Raw genomic sequence first — 12,005 nt, 5'->3', positions numbered from 1 at the left:
TTTCTCCCCCCAGACATATCATCTGGTCCACTCTCCGCAACGGTACCTGTGGAGAGAACATGAAAGCGGTTAGTTACCTGTGTCTGTGTTACTGGAGCCCGGACATTCCGCTTACCTCTTCTGGAGGTCACATGTTGCCAAGCTTCTTCACTGGCCTCTTGGCTCCTCTGTGCAACCTGCTCTATATCTTTAGAGCTTTGTGCCCCTAGAAGGCTATCCTGAGTTTGGTCCAGAAAATCCTCAGTCTCTCGTATACAACGCAGGGTCGTTACCTGTTGCTCCAGACCTTCAATCTTCTCTTCCAATATGGAGACCAGCTTGCACTTTGTACAGACAAAGTCGCTTCTGTCCTGTGGAAGAAAGACAAACATGGCACATCCAGTGCAGGTCACAATAGCTGAACCCCCCCCTTCCATATCACCTACCTACTATGAGCTTCCTCAGAGACGTTGGCAAGATGTAAGCCTCACTGGGCTCACTCCAGGCGAACTCCCAGGCAAACTCCTGCTGTGAGCTGCTCTGCTGTCCCCGCTGCTCCGCTGGTTCGCTGCCGCTCCTCAGCTGGTTCGCGAGGCTCTGGCTATTTTCAAACAGCCAGGCTTCCCTGAGTTGAGCTGCATTTCAGTTTACAGTCCCAAAGTTTTCTTCACAACCACGAAGGCTCAAAGCATGTATCTTTTAAAATAAAAGTTTAGATTCCAGACTAGCCATTCAATCTTCAAGATATTTCTCATCAAGCAGGACGATGGAGAAAGCAGCAGTGATGATGACTAAGGGGAAGGCACATTTTTTAAAAGCTGTGTTGTTTTAATTAGGAACCGAAAGGTGAGCCATACTGGGACACATGTTTTAAATAGTTCATTTTAAATTAGTTTTCACTCACAGTAAGTCAAATTTACGTGAAGATTCTTATACAATTTTGTCTTTATCCATAATTTATGAGCTGTAAATTCGGGGCCCTACACCAAATTTTTTATAAAACAATGAAGAGGTTGAATCTGTGCTGTACATAAAAAACTCAGTGCAATGTGGTGTCCAGACCAGCATATCCATAATAGATACACAAACTACATTTTATATGTTGAAAAATAAATTTAAAAATCAGAAATAAACATATTGATCCCATAAGCATCTAATGAAAATAAATATTTTCATTATCATAGCACAATGTCCAACAAAAAATGCAAACCAAAATTAACCAGTTGCAGCCTCAATTATTTTTAATACACAAAAATATTCTTACCGCCATCATTGCCATAGCTTCCCGGCTGCAGCTCGTGAGGAGGACGTGGGTGAAGTTTTGGATGATCATCTATTAGCAATAAAGATTTCAATATTTTAATAACCTTTACCTTTTGGGCAAACGCTGGACACATTTGTTCTCAGCCCAGAAGCACGTTTTTAGAATGTTTGAGCAAAAACTGTCCAGCTACTTTGAGTAGGAATATAGTGCGGGACGGAGGGAACCTTTAATCAGAGGATAGAGTCCACAAGTAGCTCATATGCCTTTCTGGGATCTGGTGAAAATCAGTTTTGCTTTATACAAGTTATAAAGATTTTAAAACATGCTGCATGTATGTGCACTGTTTTTTGTTATACAATAAACTAATGATCTGGCAACATTCCATTGGCGCTGCACATGTGTGCATGCGAGTTGAGTGGAATTTTCCATTCAGTAGACAATCTCTCAACTTCTATTGCAGTTACACATGCACAAAAATGTTGAGTGGAATTTCATTTAGAGTGTGCAGGTCCATGTGAAATATGGTCTTTGAGGGGGAGTATGGAATGAGGCGGAGCTTTAAAAGGACAGTGATTCCTTCTGAATAATACGTAGAGGTACATAAGGAAGGGGCTCCTTAATCTTGAAGAACCCCACCCCATTCACTATAGACATAGTGTAATGAAGCAGGGAAAGTGGGAGAATATATCTATTTAGATTTTTATGAGGGGTCCTGCAAAAACAAAAACAAAAAACTTATTTTTCAGTGTATGATGTAAGAGACAGAGATAAGAAAGGACTTTTGGCCTCACGCAATGTGGGGGCTGGGACACTGTGCAATGTATAAAACATGAAGCCATGCACTGCATTGTGATGATACAAATATTTAACAGCTGCCACATATATAGAACAATGTCCAACTTGTGCACTGAATGAGATAGGATTCCTATGGGGGTGGGGGGTGGACTGTGATTGTGTTGTGAAATAATCAGAAGGGAGCTAAATTAAGATTGCATGGCAACCTTATCCATTTCCTGATTCCTGAATGCTTCATTTTAGAACTTACATTTTCTTTCAGTGTAGCATGTGGAATATCATTATCAAATAAAAAGTATTTTTAAACGGAGAGACTGAGAAAAATGGTTTGCCCTTTTAAAATTAGTTTGTCACATCCAATCTCCTCCAGGGTTTATGGCTTTAAACCTTTCTATTCCTCCTTTATCATTCACAGCTCATAAATTCTCTTCATTGGCATAGCCTGTTGTAGCACTATTAAAAGTCACGTTAACAAGTGAATGCCAGAAGAGGGGTTCCATCAAATTTTTAAAAGTCCCATGCATATGAGACTTTAGTCTCCAACACTAATAGCATTTTTTAAAAGTCATTTGTTGTGGACTTGCCTTTTCTCCTGCACAAATGTTTTGTAAGGCAAACACAAAAGCTACAGTTGTCTATTTGTATGTTCCTTGGGGATTCCAGGGCAGGTAAGAGATTACCAATTATCAGCCAATACAACTTCAGTGTTGTCCAGTCACTGTCTAGAGCTATATTATACCCATTAAGGAACTCGTATTATGTAGTAAATGTCCAAGAGATTTCCTTTAATACTTATTTTTAACCTATACTTGATACTTAGTTATCGCACAACTTTGATCTCAGATCCTGCACATTGCGCACATCACGATGAATCTTGTAGAAACTACAAATCTGAGATCATTGTCATGAACCATTACCCAATTTAAATGTATTACTCACCAAACACTGGCCTTTTAGTAGCCGTTGGAGGCTTCTTAGTAATTGTTTCCCCTATGAGACACAGTGAGACCATAAAATCAATACAAACTGAAACACTTTTCAATACATCAAAGGGAGGCATCTGTAAATCTTGATAAATATTCTAGATAAAGAAAACTTAAGCATCCCTTAGACCACAAATTAAGTGCCAAGGTCTTATGGCCAAGATTCTTTTAAAATAGAACCTGAATTTAAGCAAATTTTTTAAAAAAGCCTGATCATCAAAAGTGCTAAATCCAGCATTTCCCATTGACTTTTATGCATGTCTTTAAATTGAATTAATTTATGTTGTAGTCCAATTCTCATAAAATGGAACATGTATTAAAGATGTAGCAATAATATTAAACACAATAGGGCAACCCAACTCCCTCCCGCGTTTTTTTTTTTTTTGGCAATTTTACTTACCTGGATGATCAAGAGCATCAGATAAATCAAAATCACCTTGACCTACCAAAAGAAACGACACATTAATGTCTCTGTGTAGGAACATTTTATACCTATTTCAGTTAGTGTTGTGTTAACTTATGTGTGTGATTCACCACCAGAGTTCTGCTGGCAGGGCATAGGATGCAGGCACCTGGTGGTGGAAAATCCAGTAAAGGAGTACATACCAGAGGAAGCTATTCATGAGCTCCACTCTGCCAGGGGGGCCTTTGTGTGATCACACAAATTAGCCCATTGAATTCAAAGGGGATACTCACTCCAATAGAACAGGAAGGATTTGGCCCATAATACCACCCCAGATTCAATCAATATGTAAAATCCCTTCGAAGAGCCTGCTTTGCTCATTATGGAAGGCAAGTACAGCAGCCAGAAGTCCACAGTGTGTCCAAAGAAACAGTAAAAAGATTTTGTACAATACTGTAGTTTCAAACTGTTTATTAGAGTGGCACTCTGTCTCCCCCGAGTGGTGGCTAGGCCAGCTAATGATTGATGAGGCTGCTACAAGCATGGTTAAATGAGATGTGTCTTTTTGTTCCTGGAGTAGAGAATCAGAGGTCCCAGGTTTGATAGCCCCTGCCAACAACTCTGGGTGAATCAGTGTCACCAGTGGCATGTTATACCACAACCAGAAAAAGTTATTTTAATAAATTCATTAGTGTTTTAACAGCTTAACTTTACAGATCTGGTTAAAAGTTTTACTGACACACCTGCCTTGAAATCACTTGTAAATTAAATCTGCACAGGTTAACTTCTTCCTCTGACATATGGCAGCATTTATAACTGTCAAAATGTGTTTGCTCTCCACTGCACCCTGAAACATCTGAAAGAAAAAAAACATCTTCCTGCTCTGTTTTAGGTGTTAGCGATATCATTAATTGTTACAAGAGAAAAAACACCATCCTGACATGACGACTTGGCAGGAAAATAAAGCTGGGAAAGATTTAAAATATTGTATCCTAACAGCTTGTAACTGAGTCTACTAATCTGTTACTGATTTGGGATTTCCTTTGTATTGTTGTGCTTGGCGTTTTTTGCTTTAACTGAAAAGCTTTTGTAGATCACCTCTTTATGAAATAAGCAGCCATTGACTTTCGTGCAGAATGTAGCACTGTTTGTCTTCATTCACTCCTTAATATCTGTGTAGACCAAACACAAGAACAGCTGGCACAAAGTAAAAAAAAAAAGTTTCTGGGAGTCAAAGTTATGGCTTTTATTCCCAGCTCTGCCACTGATTTTGTGTGGGACCTCGGGCAAGTCACTTGATTTTGGTCTGTTTATCAGTCTGTATAAAGGGGATAATAATGCCTAAATCTTATATATCACTTTTCATCAGTAGGTGCCCAAATGCTTTACTAAAGGAGTATCATTATCCCCATTTTACAGATGGAGAAATTGAGGCACAGGGAGGGAAATAATTTGCCCAAGGTCACCCCACAAACCAATGGAAGAGCCAGGAATAGGCAACACTGCCTCCTATAATAGGAGAGTGACACTTCTGTAACTCACAACGCTCTTAGAAGGCTTAATAAATGTTGGTAAAGTACTGAGATCCTCAAATGAGAGGGATCACAGAATACAAGTTTAAAACATTTTTATTCTTATATTATACTTTAATTGAAGTGCATGTTTCAAGGACTTAATTACATAGCTACACACTCTGACAGGAATGATAATATATGGTTGGAATTCCAAAGAATGAACTAAAAAACAAGACTACTCTTGTCCAACAGTATGTTGTTTCTGAAAACCTATACTACGAAGGAGAAAGTAGGTCACATAACCCGACCATCCAGTTAACATAACTTGAGTAATATTTTCTCTTATTTAACTGGCTGGATATTTTAGAACACTACACACCATCCAACTATTACATCCCCTGCCTTAGGGACTGATCTAACCCCGTCTGAAATCAGTGGGTTCTTAGATTTCTAGTCCTAAGCAATAAGACCTAAGGTTTTTCAGTCATGGACTGCCAATATTTAAACAACGGTCTCACACAAAAATATTCCCCTTAGTCTGCAATTACCATGAAGGTTTATGATGGCAAGGAGTCGGTGTGAGAGTATGGGGAATCTGTTTGTTTTACTATCCATAATAAAAGCAGGGGTTACCCATACATGCACATACGCACACTTAAGCATAGTGTGGTAACATTTTCTTCTTCTTGCTCCTAACACACTATATAGAAACTGGATCTGGTCCAAATATCCCCTTCCTGGAGTTTTTCTTTATTGTAAACTTTAACAGCAGTAGCAGCAAAACATAAACCTAAACTGGATAGTCCTTAGGGTTTTTGCCTGTATAAACCTTCTGTTTTGACCCCTAGTTTTTATGGTCTCTGAGAGATGTTCAAAAACCTCAACCCACAAAGCTATTTAGGTGCCTAAATCCCAATTTTAGGCTCTACTGCAGTCCACACAACTCCTGCCAAATGCTTTATTAAGGGAGTATCATTATCCCCATTTTACAGATGGAGAAATTGAGGCACAGGGAGGGAAATAATTTGCCCTAGGTCACCTCACAAACTCACTCAGTGCCTAAGTTTTCAGGGTAAAAGTTCCTTAGGTGTCTATGTTTCTGCCTCCAAGCATTTGCTCTGAAACTACAATCTAGGCATCCGGATGCCTATCTCCTGCCTAAGTCCCATGACTGACTCATGGACGGGGGAAGATAGGTGGATGAAGACCTAACTTGTGTGCAAAACCCAGTCTGGTAGGTGTGTTCAGAGGGCACCTACTGGATAGGGCACCATTCAAAATCTGGCCGGAGGAGGTAGTCCATACCTTATAAACTTTTATCCCAGTGATTAGAGCGTGTACATGAAATGTGGGAGACCCTGGCTCAGTTCCCCCTTCTGCCAGAGTTCTTTTGCTGGTATAGTTATTACCAGTTTCCTGAACAAAATAAACTATACAACAAAAGGCCTTTTCCCTAGTATAGCTGCATCTATTCTAAGGCTTTTGCCAGCACAGATATGTTGGTCAGGCATACAATTTTTTCATATTCCTAACTGATATAGCTTTGCAGGCAAAAAACTCTAAAATGTAGATTGGGCCTAAATCACTAGCTTTAGTTTGGCCCTGTAGCTTTAGCAAATAAAACACATCCTTTCAGGTCAGATTGCTACGCATGCCCTCAAAATTAAAATATGGATTTACTTTTATAAAGCAAATTGACAATATAGTAATAGTTTTAAATTCAAGTTTCATAAAAATTACATTTTATACTTGCAGATATTAATCTTCTAGGTAGACAATTGGGAAATTAGGGCCAAATTCTACCTTCAGTAATATCCAGACAGCTCCACTAACCCCACTTGCTTCAGTTATGGAAGCCTAATGCTACAGATTTGTGCTTAGTATGGTTGCTCTGTTCTAGAAATTGCTGTGATTTTTCTTACAATCTTCCATACATATTTTTGTTGTGAAAGTCTCTACTGATTTTTCCTCTGGCTTTGACATTACACCTATTTAACTACATTCTCACAGTGATCCTTGTTCAGACAGAACTATTCCAAAGACTCAGACTGACTTAAACAAACTCAACCACTGACTAAGAGTCATATAATGAAAATAAATTAGACCAAAATATTCAGATGGCATCCACTTTAGATATGCAAATCCACCAATGTGTATGCACTAGTTATGGTTGTTCATGCACAAAGAACTTGAAGTGCAAGCACAGTAAGGATTTGTGTACCTAAGTCAGGTGACCACAAAATGCAGACAAACTTTTGCTCATATCCATTATTTGCAAATCTGGCCTTGTGTAGAGAACAATATTTTTACCAATTGTTTAATTTAGTTGCCCAATTTAATTTACCTTGTGTCCAAAAGATTCACCAACTTTAATGGGACAGTTGGCTGCTTGGATAAAGATCAGAGTCATCATAATTTCATAGAAATGTGGGGCTGTAAGGAACCTTGACAAGTCATCAAGTTGAGCCCCCCTGTACTCAGGCAGGACCAAGTAAACCTAGACCATTCCTGACAGGTGTTTGTGAAACCTGTTCTTAAAAACTTCCAATGATGGAGATTTCACAATATCCCTTGCAAGCCTGTTCCAGAGCTATAGTTAGAAAGTTTTTCCTAATATTGAACCTAAATCTCCCTTGCTGCAGATTGAGCCCATTACTTCTCGTCCTACCTCCAGTGGACCTGGAGAACAAACTGATCACTGTCCTCTTTATAACAGCCCTTAACAGATTTGAAGACTGTTATCAGGTTGTTCTCTCCCCTCCCCACATCTTCTTTTCTGAAGACTAAACATAGCCAGATTTTTTAATCTTTCTAAACCTTTTATCATTTTGAATGCTCTTCTCTGGATACTCTCCAGTTTTTCCACATCTTTCTTAAAGAGAGCCACAGTACCCTTGGTGAGGCCGTACCAGTGCTAAGTAGAGCAGGACAGTTACCTCCCATGTTACATATAACACTCCTGTTAATATACCCAATCATGATATTAGCCTTTTTTCACAACTGCATTACATTATTGACTCATGTTCAATTGGTGATCCACTAGAATCCCTAGATTCTTTTCAGCAGTACTAACAACTAGCCAATTATTCTGCATTTTGCAGTTGTGCATTGGATTTTTCCGTCCTAAGTGAAATATTTGCCATGTGTCTTTATTTCATTTTATCCTGTTGAATTGAGACCAGTTCTCTAATTTGTCAAGGTCATTTTGAATTCTAATCCAGTCCTCCAAAGTACTTCAACCCTTCCCAGGCTGGTTCCATCTGCAAGTTTTAGAAGCATTCTCTCCATTCCGTTATCTGAGTCATTAATGAAAATATTGAATAGTACCAAACCCAGAACTAACCCCTGTGGGAAGCCACAGGATACCCACTTCCTCAGTTTGGCAACAAACTATTGATTACTACTGAGCATGGTCTGTTTATCAGTTTTGCAATCACCTCTTAGTAATTTCATCTAGACCCTACACTTCCCTAGTTTGTTTATTAGTATGTCGTGTGGGACTGTGTCAAAAGCCATATAAAAATCAAGATATATCATGTCTACTTTTACTCCCCTATTCTCTAGGCTAGTAACCCTGTCAAAGAAGGAAATTAGGTTGGCTTGGCATGATTTGTTCTTGACAAATCCATGTAGGCTATTACTTATAATTCTGTGATCCTCTAGGCCAGGGATCAGCAACCTTTGGCACACAGCCCACCAGGGTAAGCCCCCTGAAGGGCCAGGCCAGTTTGTTTATCTGCTGTGTCCGCAGATTCAGCCGATTGCAGCTCCCAAGCTGACCTAAAAGTGTCAATTCTTCAACAAAAAAAACTTCATAAACAGACTCCAACCAGAGACTGCTGAATTGGAATTAATTTGCAAACTGGATACAATTAATTTATGCTTGAATAAAGACTGGGAGTGGATGTGTCATTATAGATTCATAGATACTAAGGTCAGAAGGGCCCATTCTGATCATCTAGTCCGACCTCCTGTACAGCGCAGGCCACAGAATCTCACCCACCCACTCCTACAAAAAACCTCACCTATGTCTGAGCTATTGAAGTCCTTAAATCATGGTTTAAAGACTTCAAGGAGCAGAGAAGCCTCCTCAAGTCACCCATGCCCCATTCTACAGAGGAAGGCGAAAAACCTCTAGGGCCTCTCCAATCTGCCCTGGAGGAAAATTCCTTCCCGACCCCAAATATGGCTATCAGCTAAACCCTGAGCATATGGGCAAGATTCACAAGCCAGATACCCAGGAAAGAATTTTCTGTAGTAACTCAGATCCCATCCATCTAATATCCCATCTCAGGGGATTAGTCCTATTTACCTTGAATATTTAAAGATCAATTACTTACCAAAATCCCATTATCTCATCATACCATCTCCTCCATAAACTTATTGAGTAGAATCTTAAAACCAGATAGATCTTTTGCCCCCACTGCTTCCCTTGGAAGGTTATTCCAAAACTTCACTCCTCTGATGGTTAGAAACCTTCGTCTAATTTCAAGTCTAAACTTCCTGGTGGCCAGTTTATACCCATTTGTTCTTGTGTCCACATTGGTGCTGAGCTGAAATAATTCCTCTCCCTCTCCTGTATTTATCCCTCTGATATATTTATAGAGAGCAATCATATCTCCCCTCAACCTTCTTTTAGTTAGGCTAAACAAGCCAAGCTCCTTAAGTCTCCTTTCATAAGACAAGTTTTCCATTCCTCGGATCATCCTAGTAGCCCTTCTCTGTACCTGCTCCAGGTTGAATTCATCCTTTTTAAACATGGGAGACCAGAACTGCACACAATATTCCAGGTGAGGTCTCACCAGTGCCTTGTATAATGGTATTAAAACCTCCTTATCCCTACTGGAAATGCCTCTCCTGATGCATCCCAAAACCGCATTAGCTTTTTTCACAGCCATATCACATTGGCAGCTCATAGTCATCCTATGATCAACCAATACTCCAAGGTCCTTTTCCTCTTCCGTTACTTCTAATTGATGCATCCCCAACTTATAACTAAAATTCTTGTTATTAATCCCTAAATGCATAACCTTACATTTCTCACTATTAAATTTCATCCTATTACTATAACTCCAGTTTACAAGATCATCCAGATCCTCCTGTATAATATCCCGATCCTTCTCTGAATTGGCAATACCTCCCAGCTTTGTATCATCTGCAAACTTTATTAGCACACTCCCACTTTTTGTGCCAAGGTCAGTAATAAAAAGATTAAATAAGATTGGTCCCAAAACCGATCCCTGAGGAACTCCACTGGTAACCTCCCTCCAACTTGACAGTTCTCCTTTCAGTAGGACCCGTTGCAGTCTCCCCTTTAACCAATTCCTTATCCACCTTTTGATGTTCATATTGATCCCCATCTTCACCAATTTAACTAATAATTCCCCATGTGGCACGGTATCAAATGCCTTACTGAAATCTAGGTATATTAGATCCACTGCATTTCCTTTATCTAAAAAATCTGTTACTTTTTCAAAAAAGGAGATTAGGTTGGTTTGGCACGATCTACCTTTTGTAAAACCATGTTGTATTTTGTCCCATTTACCATTGACTTCAATGTCCTTAACTAATTTCTCCTTCAAAATTTTTTCCAGGACCTTGCATACTACAGATGTCAAACTAACTGGCCTGTAGTTACCCGGATCACTTTTTTTTTCTTTCTTAAAAATAGGAACTATATTAGCAATTCTCCAATCATTCGGTACTACTCCTGAGTTTACAGATTCATTAAAAATTCTTGCTAATGGGCTTGTAATTTCAGGTGCCAATTCCTTTAATATTCTTGGATGAAGATTCTCTGGGCCCCCTGATTTAGTCCCATTAAGCTGTTTCAGTTTCGCTTCTACCTCAGATATGGTAATATCTACCTCCATATCCTCATTCCCATTTGTCATGCTACCATTATCCCTAAGATCCTCTTTAGCCTTATTAAAGACTGAGGCAAAGTATTTGTTTAGATATTGGGCCATGCCTAGATTATCTTTAACCTTCACTCCATCCTCAGTGTTTAGCGGCCCCACTTCTTCTTTCTTAGTTTTCTTCTTATTTATATGGCTATAGAACTTTTTACTATTGGTTTTAATTCCCTTTCCAAGGTCCAACTCTACTCGACTTTTAGCCTGTCTCACTTTATCCCTACATGTTCTGACCTCAATTAGGTAGCTTTCCTTGCTGATCTCTCCCATCTTCCACTCCCTGTATGCTTTCTGCTTCTTCTTAATCACCTCTCTAAGATGCTTGCTCATCCAGCTTGGTCCACAACTCCTTCCTATGAATTTTTTCCCCTTTCTTGGGATACAGGCTTCCGATAGCTTCTGCAGCTTTGATTTAAAGTAATCCCAGGCCTCCTCTACCTTTAGATCCACAAGTTCTTCAGTCCAATCCACTTCCCTAACTAATTTCCTTAATTTTTGAAAGTCAGCCATTTTGAAATCAAAAACTCTAGTTGCAGATTTATTTTTGTTAATCCTTCCATTTAGTTTGAACTGAATTAGCTCATGATCACTTGAGCCAAGATTGTCCCCTACAACCATTTCTTCTATGAGGTCCTCGCTACTCACCAAAATTAAATCTAAAATGGCATCCCCTCTAGGCGGTTCAGCAACTACTTGATGAAGGAATCCATCAGCTATCGCATCTAGGAAAATCTGAGCCCTATTATTATTACTAGCACTGGTCCTCCAGTCTATATCTGGGAAGTTAAAGTCTCCCATGATCGCAGTTTCCATTAGTATTTACTTTATTAAAAACATTAAAAAGGGCTCTATCCATATCCAAATTAGATCCCGGAGGTCTATAGCACACCCCAAGCACTTTCGTAGGAGAGGCTTTACTAGTTATCTTCCCCAATGTAATTTTTGCCCAGACGGACTCTGTCTTATCCATTGCATCGCTTCTTATTTCTTTACATTCTACCTCATCATTGATATACAATGCTACTCCACCACCTTTACCTTTGTTTCTGTCTTTCCCTTCAATACCTGTAGTCCAGTCATGACTACTATTCCACCATGTTTCTGTTATCCCTATAATATCTGGTTTCACTTCCTGCACCAGTAGCTCTAGTT

The 12,005-nt window shown here is 39.4% G+C and overlaps 1 long non-coding RNA gene across 1 annotated transcript; it reads right to left on the bottom strand.

Annotated features, from left to right (window-relative positions):
* Positions 1–1,245: 1,245 nt before the first annotated feature.
* Positions 1,246–3,502, bottom strand: LOC119850896. Its single transcript, XR_005291069.2, has 3 exons — positions 3,422–3,502; positions 2,978–3,028; positions 1,246–1,312 (listed from the first exon to the last, which is right to left on the bottom strand). It is a non-coding gene; the product is annotated as an uncharacterized LOC119850896 (long non-coding RNA).
* Between the last annotated feature and the right edge of the window lie 8,503 nt (positions 3,503–12,005).

Source organism: Dermochelys coriacea, chromosome 1, assembly GCF_009764565.3.
Source record: "Dermochelys coriacea isolate rDerCor1 chromosome 1, rDerCor1.pri.v4, whole genome shotgun sequence".
Classification (NCBI taxonomy): Eukaryota; Metazoa; Chordata; order Testudines; family Dermochelyidae; genus Dermochelys; species Dermochelys coriacea.
This window is presented reverse-complemented; position numbering and strand designations above follow the sequence as displayed.